The 24,422-nt window shown below is 37.2% G+C and overlaps 1 long non-coding RNA gene across 1 annotated transcript; it reads left to right on the top strand.

Annotated features, from left to right (window-relative positions):
- Positions 1–5,500: 5,500 nt before the first annotated feature.
- On the top strand, positions 5,501–24,016 carry LOC120582752 (uncharacterized). The gene is made up of 3 exons (XR_005647629.1): positions 5,501–5,780; positions 16,226–16,302; positions 23,907–24,016. It is a non-coding gene; the product is annotated as an uncharacterized LOC120582752 (long non-coding RNA).
- The last annotated feature ends 406 nt before the right edge of the window (positions 24,017–24,422 follow it).

The raw sequence follows: 24,422 nt of genomic DNA, 5'->3' as shown, positions 1-24,422 counted from the left end.
TATGGATTTATTCTGCCTATATTTTGCTTGCTTCAATGTCGTTCTCAAAAATATAGCACACCAAAAATGTACCGTCACAGAGATTCTGACCAGTACAAGATTAAGAAACTCCTGAGAATTGGTGATCACTTTCCTTAACTAAAAATAACATGCTAGAATTATTCTCATTGGATGTTGGGTTGTGTTGCTCTGGGTCAGGAATACAAATAACTGAACAGAGGAGCAGTGGATTCGGGGAGACTTCTGTTTTAAGTTCTGCATTTCGCAAATCTAATTATTATGAAAAAGAGTGCTATAGCCTCATGTTTTAGACGTTGGGAAACATTTAGAAATAGTTTTTGTCCTGAATTTATGGCCTGATCTCTCTGTAAGTCGACTTGTCTTTGTAAAGCAGATTCATTTCTGAAAGTTTGCATATAATTTAAATTTTAACAAAGCAATCATTTTAAAGTGATCATTGTTACATTCTTTAAAATGGAAACATGCAGATTGTCACAAAATATATTATGTGTGGGGGTTGGAAGAACTTACCATTTAAAACAATATTATGGTCAAGCCATTGATAATGTGACAAAAACTTCACTATGATAAATATTTATCCTCGATTTAGCCAGAGAGAACTGAATGTGGATTCAGAATTCCCAAGCTCCCAAGTAGCCAGATCATCTCAAGTTATGGGCAAGTTATGACCATTTAGTCTAATGAACTGTGCAGGGCTAAATTCTGTAATAAACCATGCTTAGCATCCCTCCAAAATTCAGATCAAAATAAAGTACAATGAATATCGTCTAGTAAAATCTTTGAAAGAAGGGAAAGAAGGGTCACCGAGGGGTGGGGGATGGTAGATGGCAAGAATCAAGCAGCTGTACTTTCAAAGTCTATCCATGTAGTAACTATCTGGTTAATTTGGTTAATTTTTTTAATCTTTAAGCCTCAGCACAGGGCTTTCTCCCTTAAAACAACAACATGAAAATAAAGAAAGATTAAGGAATTCATCTCAACCTGTTCTTGCACTTAATTATATGTATTTTGGCTCAAGTGGCCTAGTTATTATACCATCTAATACCTCCTCCCCATTATGAACTGACAAAATACTTGAGTACAGACTACACTGTTGGCTATGTTTTGATCTCTCACTCTTGGGCACAGGACTGGACTAATGGTAGATATGTAATATGGAGTACTGGACTCAGACAGAAGATGTGTAGTAGTGAATGCTTCAAGTTCTCTTTTTTATAATAAGCTGCAGAAGAAAAAAATACTGCTAAGCAAGGAAGGTTACTGCCTCTGCCAAAGTATATCACATATGGTTATGTTCTGGTTTAGAGATTAGATGGAGCATGCTGGGCTGTCACCCTAAGAAATCAAAACCATGTTTCTGACTTGACTTTGACAACTTACTCCAGCGCTGCTTCATAGACCAGCCAAGGGCAGGGGGCAGCCATGTCCCAGGCTGAGCAGTCGAGAAGGCTGTAATTAGAAAGGAGTTATCTCTTCTATTCAAACAAACAAACAAATAAGCACACAAACATAAATTCCCCAAGATTTTAGCAAGGAACAGCCCAGAAGGTAGATTTGCCAGGGCAGGTAGGGGTGGTTTTTTTCATTAAATTATTCAACAAAGATTTGCCAGGGCAAGTAGGAGTGGTTTTTTTCATTAAATTATTCAACAAATATTTGTTGGCACTAAAATTATTGTTGGCCATATGTTGGTGGAATTGATAAGAAAGTCCTGTCAATGAGGAGCTCACAGTAAACGGAACAAAACAGTCACTGTGGCAGGGATTAGCTAGATGTTCGACAATTCCATTTTCATTCCCTGGAAACTCAAGAAAACTACGCATCTCAGCTTCCTTTATACTGTTATGTTTGGACCACGTGGCTAGTTCTGGCCAATGGAATGTTGGCAGAAGTAATTTCTAAGCCTGGTCTTAAAATATAGCTTTCTCTTTACAGTTCATCTGTCTGACAATATGATATTGGGATGATATGATTACATGATCATGTAATGATGAACTCACTCTGTAGGAGGTACCTAGATCTCTAAGTTATTGCCTGGAAGTGAGAGGCAGCCAACTTTTATTGGATTGTGACTTGAGTGGGAAGGAAACCTTTGCTATGTTAAGCCACTGGAATTTGTATTTACTTGTTACTGCAGCATAATCTACTTTATACTATATTTGATTATAAAACAATGGAATTGCTTACTCTTGAATTATTTTCTAATTCTTATGCCGTCACCAAAGAGAGCACCTCTGTTATTCTAGGGAATTATGGAATGCGTCCCGTAAGAAGAAATGCATAAGATAAATCTTAAAAGATTCCATTCCCTTCCATTTTCCCTTTCTTTTTCGGAGTTTTCCTTTATATATCTAAGTTCCTATGATTGAAATAGAAAGAGAAATATTCAAACTAGGAAAAGGTTGCGTGCGAATTATTGTCTTTGACTTTGTTTCAGGAATTAGTTCAGGAAGTCCAAAAATTCACCTTTAAGCGGAAGAAAATAGGAGATAATTATTATATGGATATAAGGAGTTGAGAAGAAAGAGCATCAGATAGAGCATCTCTGAAATTATGTCTGGTCTTTGGAGCTGGAGTAAAGTTAGGGTTAGGTCAGGAAACTGCGTTGGAAACTTTTTATTTGCTCTTGGTCTTAGGTATTTTTCTTAAGGACGTTTACACGCAAGGAGCATTCTTAAGTGCCCTGGCGAATAGAGCCACGTGGTCAGAGCAGACCTTTTATTACAGCAGGCAGATGGTACAGGATGGGTCTAGTTTCGATTGCTTATTTATTTTTTAAATATAATAAGCCTTAATATCCCAGGCATTGTTCTAAACACTTTGCAAACATTAACTTACTTAATACTCATAAATACCCTGTGAGGTATTTATTATCATTATTCTCATTTTAAATATGAGAAAACAGGCATAGAGAGCTTAAGATAATGAATTTCCCAGATATGAACTTAACCTGTCTGGCTCTAGATCCCAAATATGTCACTGGTTTGCTATGCTGCATTGCTTTTACTAATTAATAGTAGTACCAACCAACAACTTATTGAGCTTACAGTGTGCCAGGCACTGTTCTAAACTAACTGCTACCCGAAAGCATACTGTGAGTAGTAATACTGTTACGCTCATTGTACAGATGAGGAGACAGGGAACAAGAGAAAAATAAACAGGAAGTGTTTAATAACAAGGAAGAGCAGGAGCTGTGCTGGGATCGAGGCAGACTTGGGGCCAGATCCTGAATACTTCGTTGCTACAACACACGTCTTCTCAATAGTTGGGGTGGCAGGATTTTTTTGGCCACAGGTACCAGAAAATTCTTTTGAAACCAATAACTAGGGGTCTTCCACCCTTGCTTCTTCCTCCTGCTATGTCAGTTAAGAAGGGGTAAGTCTTGGCTATTTTCTTGGCCTGGAGTAATTTTATCTCCTTCTTTACTCATTGCAGCTCTTGGCAATTACTGAACTATCAGTACAAGTCCACCTGAAAAGCCAGCTTTTTCAGTGAAAGCATCTTTATTCCCCTAACTTATAACATAATACATTTCTTTCTTTTTTTTTTTTTTTCCATTTCATTTTTCTCTGAGGTGTTATTGGAACTACCGCATTGAAAGATTATTGACAATCTATTCTTACAGTTGTTTTACTAGAACACACTTTTAATGGCCACATGACATCTGCTTTATCTCTTGACTCTGTTGTCTTATTTCCTAAGTTTTAGCTTTAGCCGCAGGAGACAACTTCAAGTGGTTTGCATTTCTTAGTAAACATCTGATAATATGTGTCAAACGGAAGACTCTGGTACTCTGGTAATGACTTTTAACCTGAAGATAGGAAGAAAATATCAGAAGTATTATGCATTTAAAATTGGTTAATACTAAGTTATTGCAGATAGCACATTCATTGTGTTGAGGTACAGTATACGCTTTGCCCTTAGAAATTAGCTCATTGTGTAGATCAATTTTTGTAATTTTAACACATTTTCTTTCTTGGAATTGAATAAAGATTTGTGAAAAACACATAACCTCATCACATATGATAATCGCTTTAAATAAACTAAACCGAACAACAGAACAATACACGCAATGAAAACAATTCGAAACACAGCTTTCTTTTGAAGAGAACTTGTAGAAACATCTATGGAACCATTAATCTCACTATAACTCTGGATAATTCATTCAACCTTTCCTGGTCTTTTTTTTTTTAATGGAAGAAATAATACCCATTTAACAAAGATTAGATAGAATTTATATGATAATATTGAGCACAGTAGATGACAAAGCTTTAATTCAACATCCTTCCTTCCCACCTTGCCTCCTCCTTCTGTTCTTTCCATTCCCCCTTTATTCCCCGTTTTTCTTCTTTTATTCCTCTTTGTGCCTTCGAGAAGTCTTCAGGGCACACTGCAGAGTGGGGAGAAGGAAAACAGAGGAGGAGAAAGTAAAATGAGGCTTGTTATGATAAGACTCGAAATTACATTGGGGAATGAACTTCTAAAATGGCAATGCCCTTTAGCTATTTCAGCACTGGAAAGAAGGGTGACAAATCTCGACAGAAAAAGCATCACGGTGCTCCACATTCTGTGCAATGCTGGATTTATTCTCAACTTAGACTCCCAACAGGAAATAACTCTCCCTGGCAAGGAAGATTAAGACATCCTTTTTCTACCTATACCAGGTATATTAATACTGGTAATACCCAAAAGAAAAAAGATTTGAAACAATGTAGGTGGCCAAGATTAATGAGGTCAAGTACTGGTTCCTAAGGCCATTTTTGTTAACTGGCATCAAGTAGTACATACTGGAAGGAGGCAAATCCTTCCATAAAAATAACTTAATGAAGACTCAGACCCCAGAGACTACTTTGAACAAGCACATAATAAAAATCACGGACTTTCTGCAATCAGTAATAACTAAAGGAAAGTGTGAGCATCTTAGCTAAGGACAGTGTGGACTATGAAATCAATCCAGTGCCACCAGTACCAGAATTATTTCTTTAGCCCCTATATTCATTTTCTATTGCTGTGTAACAAGTTGCCACAGATTAATTGCTCAAAACAACACACATTTAAATATTCATGAGGTCAGGAGTCTGGACACTGCTTGACTGGGTCACAAGGATCTAGACAGTATCAGTCAGGCTGTGAAATTCTCATGTGGAGTCTTGACTGGGGAAGAATCTGCTTCTCATCTCATTCAAGCTGTTGGCAGAACTGACTTCCTTGTGGTTTATGACTGAAGGCCTCCTGTTTTCACTATATGTAGGCTGGAGCCTGCCCTCAGGTCCTGGAGGATGCCCACAAGGCCCGGGCATGTGGACTTCCTCAACATGGCTGCTTACATTCTCATGCCAGCAAAGAGAAGAGCTTACCCTGGGGGATGAGCATTCTAGGCAGGGAGAAGAGCAGGTGCAAGGCTCTGATGCTGAAATGTGCCCGGTGGGTTTGAGGCCCAACAAAGAGGTTGGAGTGAGTCAGTGGGGGACTCAGGAGGGGGACAGGGAGGAAGTAGGAGACTGGATTAAGCAGGCCGTGTAGGTCTTGGTAAGGAATTTGTTGCTTACTCTGGGATGGGAGCCAATGGAGCATCTTGAACAGAGCGGCATGGTCTGATGTGTGTTTTAACAGGGTTACACTGGCTGCCGTGTGAAGAATAGACTGAAGGGAGTCAAGGGTGAAACAGGGAGACTGCTAAGCTGACCACTGCTGTGATCCAGGCGAGAGACGATGATGACCTGACCCAGCAATGGAGGTGAAAATGAATTTGTCCGGAGGTAAAACTGAAAGAATTTGCTGACACTTCAGATGTAGGTTTTAAGAGATGGGGAGACGTCAAAGATGGCTATCTATATCCACATCTGTATGCATATTTGTAATTTACCAATTAACCACCAAACTACCATACAACCTATGGGAATGAACGTATACACCTATGTGTGTATGGTAGGGATGCACTGAACTCGCTCTAATTCAATTGTGTTTGGTAAAATACATTTTCCATACATATTCTTTATATACATCATATGCACTATAAAGTACATTAGACCATTCACATACACATGTTATTTCGTCGAGTTAAATACAGAAGACGATATATACTGTGCTTTAAGGATAATTTAAATGATTTTTCAAGCATAATTTTTATTACATGCAATTTCATCTTGCAAGTTGATTTTAGATCCTACTACTGAGAGAGAAGTGGCTTTACTTTAAACCTGAACTAAGTGGCCCTTGATTTTAGTGCCCATGTCCCTGCTGCCCAGAATGTACCACATAGCTGATAGCAGTTCTCTGAGGATCCATCTGCATGGGTCTTGCTCAGCCCTCTGCGTGTGCCACAGAGCAGAGTCTAGAATGGGGGCTGCTGCCCAGGCCTGTCCCTTCTGACCACCACATGTGGTGCTGCTAATGTTATCGGGAGCCATTCCATTCTGGTGACTCAGAGAAAAGTGGCTTTTGAAACTCAAGATTTTACAAAGACATTGAAATACCCTAGTTCAAATCCACTGGTTATACTGTAATTGGGCTGTGTATCATTTTATAAATAATTATATTGACAATATGCAAATATATGCATACATAAAAATATATTTGTACACATTCGATTCTAAGTACCATACGTAGTACCAGCGGTATGGTCTTGTTGCTAACGCCCACATCTCCTCCCTGGGTAATCATTAGAGCCTTTAGCATCTCTCCAGGAAGTGTGCCTTTCAGGTGCACTAGAGTAGTCAACCAGATAGAAATGTTTCAGTTGCAAATGAGAGAACATTTAGCCTAAGGAAGGGAAATTGCTGGCTTATGTAACTGAACAGTGCAGAGGTAGAACTGACCGCAGACACCATTTACATTCTCATTTTTCACTAAGCCCTGCCTTTTGGTGTGATTCTGGGCTATGATTTCCAGCTTGTGTGGCTTTGTCCTCATGTGGCTCCATTCATATTAGAAGCAAGGGCTGCAGTTGTTCCAGACTGTGACCTGTACCAAAACAACCATAGGAAGAGAAGTCTATATCCCAGTACTTCCAGAACAAACACTGGGGCAGTCTAATTGGATCAGCATGGGTCACATGACTTGGACTGACTCCTGGATAGCCAAGGGGATGCAATGCATTGATTAGTTTAGGCCCGAATCTTGCCCATCCATGAAAGAATAATTGTGGCCGAGAAGTTGAGATAGGTTATTAGAATTTAGCCAGTGCAGACCCAGACAGGAGCTGTCGGGAACGGAGACAATTCCCTGTCCACCACATGGTAAAACAAGAATGGGTGATCTGTTACCTGAATGTAAATCAAGTGGAAGCTGTGAAAATTAAAATATTTTATATCTTGCTTGGCTTGGCCAGAAGAGAAGGCTGTGAAGTGAGTGGTCCAAGGCTCATATTCCTAACAGACCTGTTCCTTTCCAGTGCGCCTTTCCTCCTCAATTTTATCCCTGTGTCCATGACACCATCCACATCCGGAAACATGTTTACAGCTAATGCCTTCTCAATGTGAAAACCTGCCCGATAATATTCACAAAGTGGGGAAGAGCCTGTCTTTGAGAATAGGAAACTAGGAATGTGTTTTGAGGACCTTTCTAAGACCTGCACACAGAACTGTGTGCCATTTTTACCACTGAGCCGCTTGTAATAAAATTTGAGAGTTAATTGTTTTGGCAGTTAATAGTCTTTTTAAAACCTCTGTCTATCTCTAGTATTGGTTTTCTGTTGTTGCCATAAATACTTACCTCAGACTTAGTGGCTTACAGAAACACGAACTTATTACCTTACAGGTTTGTTGGTCAGAATTCCATCACTGGTCTCATTGGGCTCCAATCAGGTGCTGGCTGTGCTATGTTTCTTCCTGGAGGCTCTAGGGAACAATCTGTTTTCTTGCTCATTCAGGTCGTGGGCAGAATTTCTTTAGCGGTGTGACCGAGGCCGCATTTTCTTGCTGGCTGTCAGCTGGGGGCGCACCCAGCTTTTAGAGGCCACTGCATTCCTTGGCTTGTGTCCTTCCTCTTCCATTTTCAAAGCCGGCAGCAGCTGGTTATGTCTTTCTGCCATCCCATCTCTCTGACCCACCATGGAAAGGTCCTACCTTAAATGCTATCTCAAATCGTATTAAAAAAAAGAGAAACCTTCCAAAGGTGCTTCCCGGCTCATGCTATCAACTGTTCTTCCACATTTATGGTGGTTAAGATGTTGCTTTTCAAAGTATTTCATGCCTATTTGCAAGTGTTCACTTTGACCACATGACTTCCCTGCTCGGAGCTCTAAATCGACATTGAATTACATTCTATCTACTGACTCTGCTTACTCAGTCGCTTCAAGAAAAGAAACGTTTCTTCGAGCTGCTCAAACCCTAATAATCTTTGGTCAATAGCCACTATATTTGAAGTCTGTACATCCCACTTGAAATTCATATTCACTCAAGATATTAATCGGTAATGTTTTGGGGGTGGTACCATGTGACGTGTATTTTACCTGTGCCCTCTGCTTGATTTTCCACAACATCTCTATAGGAGTATGTGCTGTTGTCAATTGTTTTACAGACAAGGGAATAAAAATGAGAGGGATGAAGTCACTTGTCCAAAGCCACATAGCTGGGAAGTGTCAGCTTTGAAACTTTAGCTCACTGATAAACATGCCTTTGCCCTTAACTATTAAACCGTAACCGTCCCATGAAATTTACTCTCTTTTATAGTGGCTATTTTATTGTTAATACAGGGGCATATGTGGATCAAATATTACTATTGCTTTACCGACAGGAAATTGAATGCTATAGTTACTCTAGTCAGATGTGTAATATTTGTAATTATATAACTATCCTTTCATTTCCCCCTTCTATAAAAGCTGTATCATGGCAGGTAACTAATCTCTGTGGATTATTATAGCCTATACTTTTTGTTTCAGCTAATAGGTTTTTTTTTCATCTGCTAGACCAGGCTTTAGTGTGTCTGCTATTGTCGATTAGGGGAAAAAATGTATTTCTATTTCCTCCTCAAAATTAGGCATTGCTCTGGGAAATATTTAGGAAGATATATAAATTTCATATATAAGACAGGCATTTTCAAAATCAAATGCAATTAATCATCTTTGCCATATATTCTGGTGTTAGCATATGTAGAATACATTCATTTGGAGCCAATTTCAAAGCAGAAAGTATCAAAGAAAGTGATAAGAATTAAAAAAAATTAGTTCATTTGATTTTCTAAGATTCTTTAGCTGGCTTTTCTAGTTTTCATTTATTTTACATGTCTTCTCAGCTAAAAATGAGCTACATTAACATTCTATGATCATTCTAAATGAATCCCCAGTTCCTGGAAATAGATGCCAAGGCTTCATCATATGCATAAAAAAAGGTAGATGGGAAATTCTTAGATAATTAATCTGCTAGAGGATCCCACCCTAGGTTTCACAGTCTGGCATCCAGGATATCACCCCCAGCCCCAGGGAGATACTACAGGCCAATGCATGCCTTAGTCTAGGAGAATTAGAAATAAAAAGGTATCATGAAGAAATAATGAGCCCTATAAGGAGAACAACTCTAGAAAGAAAACACACAAATAGAACATGCATAAAAGAGAATGTACAATTAATGGAACACATAGACTAGCATTTAAAATAAACATATTCTATGTTATTAGAGAGATGAAAGAGAATATGTGAAACGTTAAGTAGTTATGAAGAACAGCTGGAAGAGTTAGATCTGAAAAATAATATTGTTAAAGCAAATTACTGTATGGATGTGTTGAATGATGGAATTAATATAGCTGAAGAACACACAAGTAAACTATATGGTCAAGTTGAAGAACTCTCCCGGAAGACGTCAAGAATTGATAAGTGGGCAGAGGGAAAGAAAGATTAAGAGAGAGGCTAGTAGTAGAAGTATCAATGGCTAACTAAAAGGACTTTCAGAAGCAGAGCAAAAAATAAATGGAGGAGAGAAAGTAGCGGGAGAAGTAATGAATGAGAACTTTCTAGAATTAAACAAAGATACGAATCTTTAGGTGGAAAGAAAGCACAGAGTGCTGATAGAATTGATAAGAAAAAACTATACGCAGACCAATTATAGTGACATTTGAGAACATAAAAGACAACGAAAGCTTTTAAATGATTCAGATAGGAAAAACTACATACCTGCACGGTAAGTGAGTGATGACATCAGTTGCTTTTTTCAACAATAAGACTGGATGCAAAAAGATAGTAATAAAATATCTTCAAATTGTTGATGGAAAATACTTTTGAACCTGTATTCATTGAAGCTATTAATGTTGTTATCGAGTATATCAAAGTCTCATAAAGTTCACTAAACAAGGTGTCCTTAATAAAGTCCAAAAAATCAGTATCATTCAAGACATGAAATATAGTCATAATTTGAGAAAATAGGAATTAATGGCAAAGTGTAAAATTAGACAATATATTAAACATACTACTAATACTATTAAATAATCCATGATAAAATGAGAAAACAATAAGGGAAACTGCAAAATATTTAGGTTAAATGGCAAAGAAAGCACTTGATTTTAATACCTGTGGGATGCAGATTAGAAGGAAAATAATGAATTTGAAACGTTAATCAGAGAAAAAGAACCATTGAAATAAATTAGCTCACTGTTCAAATTAAGAAGTGAGGTAAAGAGCAGCAGAGTAAATCCTAAGAAATAAAAATGAAAGGAATAATAAATGTAAAAGTAGAATTAAATAAAATGAGATACATGAAAAAAATTAGACAGGATTCACAACTCCCCAAACTTCAAATGACAAATAGACAAGGCAATGGCAGGGCCCATACAAAAAATAAGATATTTAAATAAATAAAACACAGTGAAAAGTTGGAAATGAGTATGCATATAGTACAGATTTAAGACTAATACTTTACGATATGACTTATATGTGGAATCTAAAAAAGCCAAACTTATCGAAAAAGAGTAGAATGATAGTTACCAGGGTCTAAGGGGTGGAGGAATTGTGGAAAGTTGGTCAAAAAGTATAAACTTTCAGTAACAACTTGAATAAGTTCTGGGACCCTAATGCACAGCTAAGCAAATACAGTGGTACACTGCAATCGTATTATGATATGATGGCATCTGTCCACACAATGCCAGAATGATTCACCACAGACAAAAATCTATCATCTTCACAGGTGTAGAAAAAGAACCGGATGAATGTCAATAATGATTTATGCTTAAAATGGTTAGAAAACAAGCAACAGAAATTAAATTCTTTAACTTAATGATGACTATTTAAAGAACCCTATGGGGAACAATGTATAATGGAAATTATTAGCCATATTACTTTTAATGTAGAGAACAAGACAATGATTCCCACTTTTTCTGTTACCATTTAGTGAGTTCCTACAGGCAGAGTAATCAAGTCATCCTGGTTTGCCCAGGACCTTCCAGGATTTTGCACTTCATTCTGGGAAGCTCATCAGTACCAGGAAACCTGGGCTGTTTGGGGCAGTTACAGTATTAAAAGGAAGTCCAGTGTCCTGGAAGCCCTATCGGACACTGTCAAAGTGGGACCAACTGGTCAACTTAATACTGGTCCTGACCAAAGCAATAACACAAGAAAAGGACACATGAAATATGAAGTTTGGAAAGAAAGAGGTAGAATTTTTATTCTTTAAAATTATGATAATTTCATTGTAGAACTTTAAAAAAATTATCAAAGTGCTAAAACCAATAATACAGTGCAAAAAAAATGCTGATCTAAAATCGCAATAAAAATGAATACGATTCATCAATAACCAACTTGGAAATGTAGAGTAAATACCATTTATAAAACAACATAATACCAGAGATTGCCTGAAATCTATACAAGAAAGATATATGAAGAAAAATGTTAAAATTACTTTAAATTAACTAAAACAAGAATCAAATGTTGAAATACACCATGTTAATGAAGGAGACGAGTTTTTATTGTAAACATTTAAATTCTCTTCAGATTAATCAATAAATTCAAGTCCATTCTAAACAAAATTCCAGCATAATTTTTGAGAGGAGTAACTTGGAAAATTTCTTTTTCCATGTATACAGAAGAATAAACTCAAATGAATAAGATGATTTTGAAAAATAAGTATTAAATTGATAGGGGGAAAACAGTCTCACCTATTAACACAAGATGTAAAATCTATAGTAACAAAATAATGTAGCAGTACAGCGACAGACAAATAGACCAAAAGAATGATAGATAGCTCAGAAACAAATGTGCATTTAAGTAAATTGGTATCTATTAGAAATGGAAACACAAATTTATAGAGAAATGACGAGATAATTGAATATACTATAGGGAAAAAACTGAGTTGATTTCCTATTTTCTATCATATAAAAAAGTATTTCTCAGTACAACGATAAGGGTTGTTAGTGCTGCGGACTCTGAACTTGGCAGGCACACCAACCCTCCTCCCAGGAGCACTCTTCCTCTCATGTTCAAGGAGGAAGTTACCTCAGCAGCCATTTATTGAAACAGTAGCGAAAATACTGGGTTAAAAATTAGATAGTGGACACCCATACTAAATGGTGAAAATCCATAAAACTAGCCAATTGCTAGTAAGGTTGCAGAGCTACAAGAAATCCATTGATTGCTGGTAGAATGCAAAATGGTACAGTCACTTTAAAGACAGTTCAGCAGTTTTCTATGTAGCAACACAGTCTTACTATATGATTGAGGTTCAGCAACCATGTGCCTGGATATTTACCCAAGTGATCTGAAAACTTATGTCTATACAAAAACCTGCAGGTGAATGGTCATAGCTGCTTTATTCATCATCATCAGAAACTGGAAACAGTTAAGATTAAACTGGAAACAAATAAATGGATAAAAAGATCGTCATACATTCATACAATAGAATAGTAGTCTATGATAAGAAATGAGTAAACAAGCAACAGTAAGATATGAATGTATCTTAAACACATATTGCTAAGTGAAAGAAATCAGTCAGAAAAGGCTACACACTGTATGATTCTAATTATATGATAATCCAGAAAGGGCAAAACTATAAAGACGATACAAAAGATCAGCAATTGCTAGGAGTTTGTGGGGAGAATGGAGGGTTGAATAGGTGAAGCACAGAGAATTTTTTTTTTAAGGTGGTGAATTTATTCTATATGATACTGTAATGGCTATGCGACACTCTACATTTGTCAAAACCCATAGAACTTTACTGCACATTAGTGAACCTTAATGTATGTAAATTTAATAATCATTTAGGAGGTTGGGAGGTCTCATGATAGAATCCAGAATTTGGCAAAATAGTCCAACTGTATTCCAAATTATGAAACAACCTCACAGAAGGGGTGAGGAGGAAAGGTGCTGACTTAAGCACCTTGAGAACCGAGTGCCATCTAGAAGACAAAAGGAAAAAGAAGCCGCGTATATGCATCATATTCTATCTAGTTGATAAAGTGGCTTCCTGCAAGAGTCTAGGTTAACATCTCTGTCACAGTTATATATTTATACTGGAGCAGGATGATTCAGTAAATGGTAGATGGTGGTAGCCAGATTTCTCACTGTTGGAATGGGAGTTTACATGGGTATGAGGCTAGAATGATACATGTGGCAATGGATTAGAGTTGAGGACATCAGTGTAAACTTCTGTTTAGCTTGATATTGATACAGATGTCTGCATATAGAAATACTTACAGTGCATGTGCTAGTTACTGTACACATACATTTCTTCGCTTTGTACACTGTGAAAGTCTAGGGGCAATAATACCCTAGGCGTAATGAGCACAGTTTCTGTCTAGATTTTAATTTCTAATACCATTCTCCAGCAAAAAGAACCAGGACTCATTGAAGTGACTGATTTTAATACTGAGGCAGGATATGCACAAAATAATCTGGAGCATCTTGCAGTGCCAGAGAGTGGAGAAATGCTCCAAAAAAAAAAAAAAAAAAAAAAAGCCAAAATTATTGGAGTCTGTCAAAGCAACCAAGAGCCAGCTGAAAGTTCCCAATGCCCAAAGCTAAAAGCAACTTGAACAAAAAGAAATAAAAATATTGGATTATAAATAGGTAAAATAGCTATGAGTCCATACCAATATAAATAATCAAATGAGTAAATGAGGGAGAAGAGGCAAATCTCCCATGCAGAGGAATTCCAAATAATGGATGTAGATACTTCACCCTCGTCGAAGTGTGGAGTGTCACTCTCCACTTCTTAAGTGTGGGCTGCGCCGTGATTTCCTGCCGAAGATTACAGTGGAAGGGAGGAACCACGAGCAATTTTGAGTGGAGAATCCTAACAAATACTAACTCAGCCAGTTCATAAGCTTTAACACTAGCTAGGTGATGAAATAGGAAGCTGTGTTGGTAGTGTGTAATAGTGATGTGATGAGAATGGCACTTTACTTCTGTGGTGTTAATACCTAAAACACATAACCCCAGTCTGATTGTGAGAAAAACATTAAGACAAATTCCAGTTGAGGGACGTTTTACAAAGTAGCTGATCAATACTCCTGAAAATCATCAGGGTTATCAAAAACCAGAATGGCCAAGAGGATCCTAAGGAGACATGATGACTAAATTTAATGCAGTATCCTGGGTAGAGTCCTGAAAACAAAAAAAAAAAAATTAAGTAAAAAATGAAGGAAATCTGAAAAAAAGTATAAACTTTAGTAGTAGTAATATATTAATATAGATTCATTAATTATAACAAATATACCACAGTTATATAAGACATTAATAAAAGGGGAGACTGGTTGTGTGGGTAGATGGGAACTCTCTATTATTTTCATCACTTTTCTGTAAATCTAAAACTGTCTGAAATAAAACGTTTATCAAAATATAAAGTTAGTGGTTTTCTCACCATCATTCTGAGACCTTTTACTTGAAAGCTTGTGTTCATTGGGTGTGAATCCTGATGTCTTTATTCAGAAGCTGGTTTTGAAGGCCTATCCCTTTTCAGTGGACTATTAGGAATTTGTGTTAATTTTAGACTGTCAGGGATGTGTTAGCTCTCTTGTAGCTTTTGGTAAACTATTTTTGGAAGAAAGATGAGAATTGGGGCTTATGCATGGAAGTTAAAGGAAGGTAGACTTTAGCTCTTTGGAAGAAAAATATATACCAGTGGTTAGAATGGGGTGCAGATGAAATGGCCTGCCTGAAGTTGGCTTCTCATGTCTGAAAATTTTAAACAGAGATATCTTTTCAGATCTATTATACATGAGGAGTAGATGAAATACTAAATAAGGAGTTGGAATAGTCTCTTTATACTGTAATATTCGAGGTCTCTATTGAGTAAACAATCTGTTCCCACAACTCAGCTTCACTTTTCATTCACTCATTTATTTATCCAACAAATATTTGTGAATCATCTACTGAATGGAATGGCTGATACTTCCTCAAACCCTAGGTCTGTGTCACTGAACAAATAGACTGACCTTTCCCTAGTCCACTGAGAGCAAAGTTTTCTTCCGTGGAGCAGATCAGGGATGGTTTATAAAAGCCCTCTGTCAGTTAGTTTCAGAGACCACTATTATTCTCTTTAGCATAGAACCATCTAAGAGGAGTTAAATCTTAAGCGTTATTGAGTATAAAGTCTATGAAGATGCTTCAAGCACATGCTTTACTCTTGCTAAACTGTTTTTGGTGATGAGGAGGAAGAATCTGGTTTCATTGGACAGTATCTCCCTAACCTAGGTCATCATTGTCCCCAGGAAAGATGTAGAAACTGAGGACTGCTGTGCTGAAGACAAAATTCTGTATAACTTAAGGAGAAGTGGGTCATTAAAAGTTTTCATCTTCCTTATGCCTATAAAGTACTATGTAATTTGGGGTAAATCATTCCTTTTAGTTCTGCTTTGGGGCTAATAAGTCTCCTTTGGAAATAACCACAGATGATCTCAAAGGAAACTGTTATGTAAAGTTCAAATGAATACAGGAATGTAAAGAGTTTTGCTTAGATATTTAGATTAATTTAGGGTCAAAAAGAGGTTGATGCATCTCAGAAGGGAGGCAATATTTGATTCAATGCCTACTATGTAAACTTTTAATTTATTATGTAATTCACTATCTACAACAACCCTTGGAGGCCCAGGGAGTTTAAATAATTTACTCATTTAGTGTATCTCACTGAACTGTTAAGTGAAGGAGCTAGGCACCAAGCCCATTAGAAAATCCCGGAGTTCTTTCCCTGCATTCAGACTTCTGGGTATGATGAAAGACCCCGGGAGCTCTATTTCACGAGATTCCCTTAGTCTCCTAAGTGAGATTCATCTATTTTCTCTACAGATAGTTCTTGGAACATCTGCCATGTTCCTGATGTCATGTTAGATGATTGGGACACATTCTTGAATAAAACAGACATGGTAAGTGTACATGTGGAAATTAAAGCCTGATGGGAGAGTCATACACTGAACAAGTAAATAAATTTAATAAAACTATGCAATAATTAATTAAGAGGTTGGGGCTATAAGTAAAAGGACAGGGTATTCTCAGTCAACATTTGCATTTAAAATTATTTGATCAAAACTATGGCTTTTTAAGAAAAAAACTGACTTTAATATATTTATAGAAACTACAAGCAACAAACTCAAATGCTCTAATGTTGGTGATTCTCAAATCACCCATTATTCAATTTTCAGCTTTAAAAATCCTTTAGAGTGTCAAAATGTTTAGTACTAAATAAATTTGCCAGATTCTTGGGTTTCAGTGGCTTTACTATCAAACTGGCTTTATTCTCGAATTCAAGTGTGTCTACTTTTACTTCAGGGGTGCTATATCAGTTTGACCAACCATGTATATAAATGCTGGTGTTTCTATGTGTAGGTTTTGTACATCTTGTGGCCTCTCTCATGAGAAAAATTTCCCCTGGGTAGCTGAGGCAAAATTTCTAATTTTCTAAGACAACAACACTGATTGGAATGCAATGGGGTAAATGATTTTTGAATATTAATGCTAATTGTATAGTAGTAGTGTTCCACGATAAAGGGATCATGCATTGTATTCCCTCTCACTAAATTACTGTATGGAAGAACAGTAATTGCTTTCCTCTTTCTGGCCTCTTCCTCCCCACTCCACAACCTACATCTTGTTTAAGATGGCAGATAGCACAATCAGATTCTTTTCTCTCATATCTCCATTGTGTTTACTGAGGTCAAAAATGACTAAGTGGCACTCGATGTGCAGAAAAGAGTCATTTCGTGAATTCTTCCTGTGTTTTTAATGATTAATGGAACATCCCTTTGAGGAAAACATAGATATATAGTATGTCAGAGCCATGAAAAATTTAACTTCTAAATTATATTATTATTACTACAACTATGCTTTATGCTACACATTCTACATGCATTATTTCACTTAATACTCACAACGATTTGCACAGGTGTTATCATCTTCATTCTACCGATGAAGATATTGAAGTTCAGAGGGGTTAATTAATTTTCCCTAGGTCCTACTATGGATGTAGCATTTGAACCTGGTCTCTCTGGTCCCAAATTTCACAGTCTTAGTCATTAGACTATACCACCTCTCCAATCCCTGTACCTTTATTTAATATATGAGGAAACTGAGACATGGAGATAAAGGCTGAATTATCCAAGGTCACAACGATATTTCATTCATTTATTTAATAAATGTTTAATACATATACTATTTGCATAGGGTGGTAATCACTGAAAGGTATGCAGGCAAAGATGAATAATATGTAGTCTGTTCTCCCTAATTTATCATTTTATTGGGGGAGGTGAATACATATACAAATAGAGGATATGAATAAAGTGGGAGGAGTGGAGAAATTCCTGGTGTGGGTTGAATGCAGCAAACACCCAACTTTCAAAATGAGAGAAGTGGGCCATTGTGTGTTCCATAATTTAATTCCTATCACAGTGGTGTCACTGTGGCAGACTTAGAAGTCATCCCAGGTTGGGGTCAGCTAAACCTGCAAAAGAGGTTACTCTTATATCTGTTCTTCGTATTAATTTCAAGACTAGCTCCTCAGTCCCATGCCCCTGACAATCAACCTTGCAGTTTTTCCAATATGCTTTCTTGTTACAACAAACAGGACCCAAGATATTAGTTAGCAGGCAATTTTATAACCTCAATATGAGCTTGAGAAAACTGTAGAAATATCCTCCAAATCATGCCAAAGAAAATCTATAAAGTTGTCGATCATTTAAAGGCATGGGAAAATACCTTTGTGTGTAGCAAAAAGACATTTTCTCTGGAGGGATATTAGTGACCAAATTAATCTCTGTTAACAGTTGCTGAATAAAACTGTTTTATCTCTTAGATTATAAACTATTTTATCTTAGTTGAAAGAATAAAAAATATAGGTACCATAGCAAAAGAAGAGTAAGGATATAGTTTAGGAGGGATTTTTTTTTCATTAGTACTTTAATTCTATCCATTACATTCATTTTCCAACCTTCAAATGGTTTGCTGTATATGTGTTCTTATATATAGCTATATTCAATTTTGTGCAAGTATTCAAACAGCTCAATTTTTAATTATAAGAACTAATACTTCTAACTTCAAATCTCGTGCTCTGCCCACTTTGCCACATTGTCTCATTTCATAAGCCAGTAGGAGTTCTGCCCACTTTTTGCATTCCATCTCTGTGGGTCTCCTGAAGGCAAATAGAACTTTGTCAAAGCACAACTGGCTCCCAGGCCAGCTTATTTGTGATACTATTTGCTATGGCCAAAAGGCTGTTTTCCAACAAAAATCGATACAAAGTTGTTTCAAAAATCAACCTTATGAATAATTTCATTTTTTTTTTCTTGTGACAATGTGGCTCATGGCATTTCTGTGCATAGTGTCAGTTGGTGGCCTTACTTCCATTTCCTGGAAATTTATCTTGTCTACAATATTTTGATCTTTTTTAGCATGAATAGGAAAAATCCTTCATAGCAAAACACACACTCACACTAGAGACTGATTCGATTTCAGGTTCTTGTGAAGGTTTTTCACTTCAGTGTTGACGGAGGCTTCTGTGAGTTTCTTATTTCTGGTTGGCGTTTACAGGCTATTTTACAGTCCATGGTAAGAGTAGAAAGTAAGTGATCTAGATAAAAAATATTCCATAACTTTTTGAAGTTAATGTTCCATAACTTTATAAGATTTATAACAGAAAAAAAAAATATTTACAGAGACTAATCAAGAGGTAACACAATGGTTTAAGGCAACTGGCAATCAAACTGTGTGTGTGCAGAGTCATTTACAAGTCGGCCGGGATGACACCAGTGGAACTTGGATCCTAGCTCTGCCATACATCAGTCATGTGATCTTGAGCAAATCACTTCACCTCTCTGAGCCAAGGGAGACTTTGAGAAAAAAGTACTTGCCTGACCAATCTCAGGAGGTAGCTGAGAGAGTCACATGGACATAATGTGAAAATGCCTAGTGAACTATAAATTGCTTTGAAAATAAAAAAGATAAGGTTAATATGAAATTGAAATATATATCAGATGTACCAGTGTGGGATCCAAATTGAATAAGCTAGGCATACTAATAATTATGATAACTCCATTAGGTTGAATGTTATTGAGACGGTAACAAAATTTCTCCTTTTTCTTTTACTATTGTTCTTTTTCAAATGAATCCTTTAAAAGTGACATTTCCTTTTATGTGTGGATGCCTTTGTTCATCTCCTGACTAAAAACCATGATTGTTCCTGAAGATATGGCAGGGGGAAGACAAGCATAATTTTGAGACCAAAATTATGGTCTCAGAAGCAGGAAGAAGGGAAGAATCAGAAGCAGGTAATAGGGAAAAGGGAGAATGGACCCAGGCTGCAGTGTTTTCATTATGACCAAACAAACATATATGACATCTCTGAAATGAATTTAAACATTAACAGAAAAGACAGGTGTTTCAGTTCGATAAGCAACAGAACAGGTAAGTTAATTATTAGCCTGAGAAAAGCTTTTAATAATTTTAGCCATACCAAGCTCCATCCAATAGTTGATTTATAGACAACTTAAACTGCTCCCCCCAAATTACAATAATAACTTAAAAAATATCTATGACCTTTATGATTGTCAAAGCACTTCCAGATAATTACCTTACTTGTTTTTCACAGCATCCCCGTAAGATGGGCATGGGGAGCAGAAGCTAGGCAGAGATTTGTCTAGAACACAGAATATATAGAAAGAATCTATATTGAATTCTTGATGTAAGGCAGTTATAAAGATAGCACGTAGCTACATATGTTTACTTGACCTGGCTTTGTTGTCAAAGAAACGGAAGTTCTAAATTATAAAAATCATAATGAGAATTTCCACAAAACCATCAATTGAGAACTCAGGAAGAAAGTTTTGTTATGCAATCTATTGACATGGAGTCTCAATTATAAATAGATTTAATAAAATTTCAGTGGCAGATTTCTTCTCGTAAATACCCCACCCCCATATTTCCTAGTTATTCTGATTCCAGCATAATTCAACAGTTCAAAAATATTTATTGAGCATCTGTTGTATGCAAGAGACCATGCTAGGTTTTATGGATTCACAATTGACTAGATTTCGTAAGAAGACTCTACATCAGTGCTGCCCGGTAGAACTTTTTATCATGACTGCAAGCTGCTTATCTATGGATCTGTGCTGGCTGAACAATAGCACTGACACATATAGCTATAGAGCCCTTGAAACCGTAGCAGTTTGAGAAACAGAGTTGTAAATTTTTAAAAATTTTAATTAATTTAAATTTATATTAATAAGCACATGTAGTTAGTGGTACAATATTGGGCACTGTGGGTCTAGATCAAACGCATAAAGACTGCTCTGGTGATGCTCTTGATGAAAGGCCTTAGAGAAAATTCATTTTTATATTCATCTTATATGGAAGCGAGGGCACTAAAAATATTTTTCCCGCGTCTTTCTCCAACACATATGTCCCTGTTTTTACTATGTTATTTCCTTTCTCCTCCTCCTCCTCTTCCTCCTCCTTCTCCTCCTTCCTCTTCTTCTTCATCTTTGTCCGCTTTGAATGTCTGCTGATCTGGTTTGGCCCTGCATTCACAGTCGTCTGTTCTGCTCTCTCCTTACTAATTACCTGAGTTCAGAGCTTCTTGTGAGTGGATCTTTTTCACTTCTTGGGACCTCGGTGAAGAACGACTCTACATAAGAATCTACTGAAATCCATTTTTTAAACAGAATTTTATTCTTTATGGGATATTTCCTTTTTTTCTTTTGGACATATATTAACGACTTGATCTTATCAATTTTTTTCTGATTCCTCTGTGAGCATTCCATCTCTTTCCACTATGTAGACACAATGGCCATTATAATAATAACATACATTACCTTATTCTGGCTCCCATGGTTTTACATAGTGTGGTGCATGACTGTCTCTCTAACATCATTAGACTCTCTCCACTTACTGTGCTCCAGCTCTACAGTTTCTCACAGCACCTACAATATTCCAATGTTATACCTGTTTCGGTCTTTGCGTTCACCTTGTCTTATATTGTTTCATTAGAGAGGCCATTTTGCTCACCTTATCTAAAGCAGCCTTCCTTCCTCCTACTTACTTCTGTCACAAGCTGTGTTTATTTTATGTTTATTTGTTATTGCACATTTCTTTCTCCCTAAAATGAAAGTTCAGTGAGGACAGGAATACTGCTTTTCTCTTTATTCCCAAATGTGTTGTTTATATAAATGTGGTCTCTCTCCATCTCTCTCAAAATATCGTATATCGTACTCACCCTTTTTCTTCTTGTGATGATGTGAGGTGATAAAATGAGGTGAATGAGACATTAGTAAGTAAAATAAGGATCACTTGAACATAAGCACTATGATATCACGACAGTCAATCCGAATCGGAGAGGGCTACTGAGTGACTCATGGGCAGAGAACATCTGTAGAGTGAGAATACTCAGGACAAATGGATGATTCACGTTCCAGGAGGGATGGAGTAGGATGGCGTGCGATTTCATCACGCTTCTCAGAGTGGTGTGCAATTTAAAACTTACAACTGTTTATTGCTGGGATTTTTTATTTAATATTTTAGACCACAGTTGCCCACCAGTAACAAACCATGGACAGTAAAACCATGGCTAAGGGGTGGGGGTCGGGGGGATTCCTGCAGTCACTCAACTGGGAAATGGGGCTTCCCAGAGCTTAGTGATGCTTTTTTCTTAGGAGACGTCAATGTTCAGTGAAGTCAAAGCAACAAGAGGTGAGTATCTATGTCTTTTCTCTCAGCGTCCAGAGAGTTGGACTAAACACTGAATTCTTGGACTAAACACTGAATTCTTTCATGACAAAACAAACTGTTATTTACTTAAATACACTCCTTTCCCACCTTACAAATATGGTCTTATGATGCTAAATCTCCATCAAAGAAGTTGAGTTTTACTTGATAAATGTAAAGAGAATGTAATAATTAAGTTTTGGGAGAAAGAGCTTTCTCAGAAGCCAGGAGTCATGCAAGCCCGGGTTTCTGCCATCAAACCAGCTTGGCACTTGGGCCATATGTGTGATTGAACCACTCTGGCTTCAGGTTTATGCCCTGACGGATATATTTAGGTTTAAATGTCCTTCAGGTGCTATTTTCTATGAATATTTGTATAGCACTTTTTTTTTTCTTTAATTGTGGCGATACTGGTTAACGAAATCCAGTAAGTTTCAAGTGTACAATTCAACAGTAAGGTGGTTATATATATTGCACTGTGTGTTCACGGCCCGTAGTTAGATTTCTTTCTGTCACCACATATTTGACCCCTTTCACCCCATCTACCTCCGTCCTTCTCCCTCCCCCGTCCCTCTGGTAACCACAAGTGTATTGTCCATGTCCATGTCCATGTCCATAAGTCTTTGTTTGTTTTGTCCTATTTATTGCTTTTAGGTTTATATCCAACATATAAGTGACATGTGGTTTTCAACATTTTCCGTCTGGCTTATTTTGCTTAGCATGATTATCTCGAGGTCCATCCACGTTGTTGCAAATAGCAGTATTTCATCTCTTCTTATGGCAGAGTAATATTCCATTGTATATATGTACCACAGCTTCTTTAGCCAGTCATCTATCATAGGACACTTCAGTTGCTTCCATGTCCTGGCCACCGTGAATAATGCTGCTATGAACATTGGTGTGCAGATATCTTTTTGGATATGGATTTTCAAGTCTTTGGGGCAAATACCCAGTAGAGGGATTGCTGGATCATATGGTAGATCAATTCTTAGTTTTTTTGAGGAAACTCTATACTGTTTTTCATAGTGACTGTACCAATTGCAGTCCCGCCAGCAGTGTATGAGGGTTCTGTATAGCACGTTTTAGTTTTAGAGCTTTCCCATATGATTTCCCTCTGCATGGCACGCTCTTCCCTTAGATATCCATGACAGTGGCCTCCTCACCACCTGCAAGACATCGCTAATGCTACCTTGGTGGATTCTCTCCCGGTCCCTCTTTGAAAACTGCAGTTCCACCTCTTTTTCACTCATCATTTCTTTTCCCTTCCTTTATTTCTCCATAACACTCACCACCTTATAATGTACTGTAGAGCATACTTATTTATTATGTCTGTGGCCTGCCTCCCAGCCTGGAGTGCTAGCATCAAGATGGCAGTCATTTTTGACACTTTTGTTTTCAAGGACAGTAAACTGAGTACATCGCATGGTTCTTACTATTTGTTGCCTAAATGAATGAAAGAATGTGTTTTCTCCTTGAGTTCTCAGACATTCCTGTGATACGGTTTGAGAATTTATCTATAGTTCACAAAAAGGTATAAAAAGAAAACTGAAAGGTAACATGGTCTAGTCCTGGTTATGCTCTCAGTCTATAGTAGAGATTTACCAGAAATTGATTATTCAATCAATTGCCCAATTTAGAGTATTTTGACTATGTCCAAATTTCAAAGTTACTTTAATTCTTAAAGGTATGTTTTGATTCTGTGAAACCCTTCAGGGCAATGGTCTTGTCCTGTGTATTCGTTTTATCCAGTGCAGTAGTCTTTAAAATACCTCTTTGACAGATGAGGAGACAGGCTTAGAGGAGTTAAGGAATTCACCACCAGCTCGCAGTTGGGAAATAGCTGACCTGATCGCCAAACCCAAGTATGACGGAAAAATTCTCTTATTTCAGCTACACCTGCATCATCAGGTGAGTAAACACAAAATGATTTGCCCTCCAACTGCCTCTGTCACAAAAGCCTTTTTAATATGCTCTTTAATACTGTTTCAACACCTAGGCTACCTGGGCTGGGCTCACTTTCTGAGGCTAGGCTTATTTTTGAGGCTTGTTCAGCCTCAGCAAAGGCAGGGGTGTAAAACAGTCTGGGTTCAGGGAACTGTGAGTTACTCATTGTGTAAGGGGTTTAGCAGGGTTTAGCAGGGAGCCCAGCCTATACCTGTGTATGGGGCACGAAGAAGTCTCTGAAAGATTGTGCTTATGGTGTTTGTAAGTTGACCTTCTGGATGAGGGGCGTGCATGGTCCATTAATTTACATGTGGAGTTTTAATGGTGAATCCAATTAGTCAGGGTGCCTAAT

Source organism: Pteropus medius, unplaced genomic scaffold (assembly GCF_902729225.1).
Source record: "Pteropus medius unplaced genomic scaffold, Ma_sr-lr_union100, whole genome shotgun sequence".
NCBI classification, from domain to species: domain Eukaryota; kingdom Metazoa; phylum Chordata; class Mammalia; order Chiroptera; family Pteropodidae; genus Pteropus; species Pteropus medius.
The sequence above is the reverse complement of the archived record's forward strand: the minus strand, read 5'-3'. Positions and strand labels throughout refer to the sequence as shown.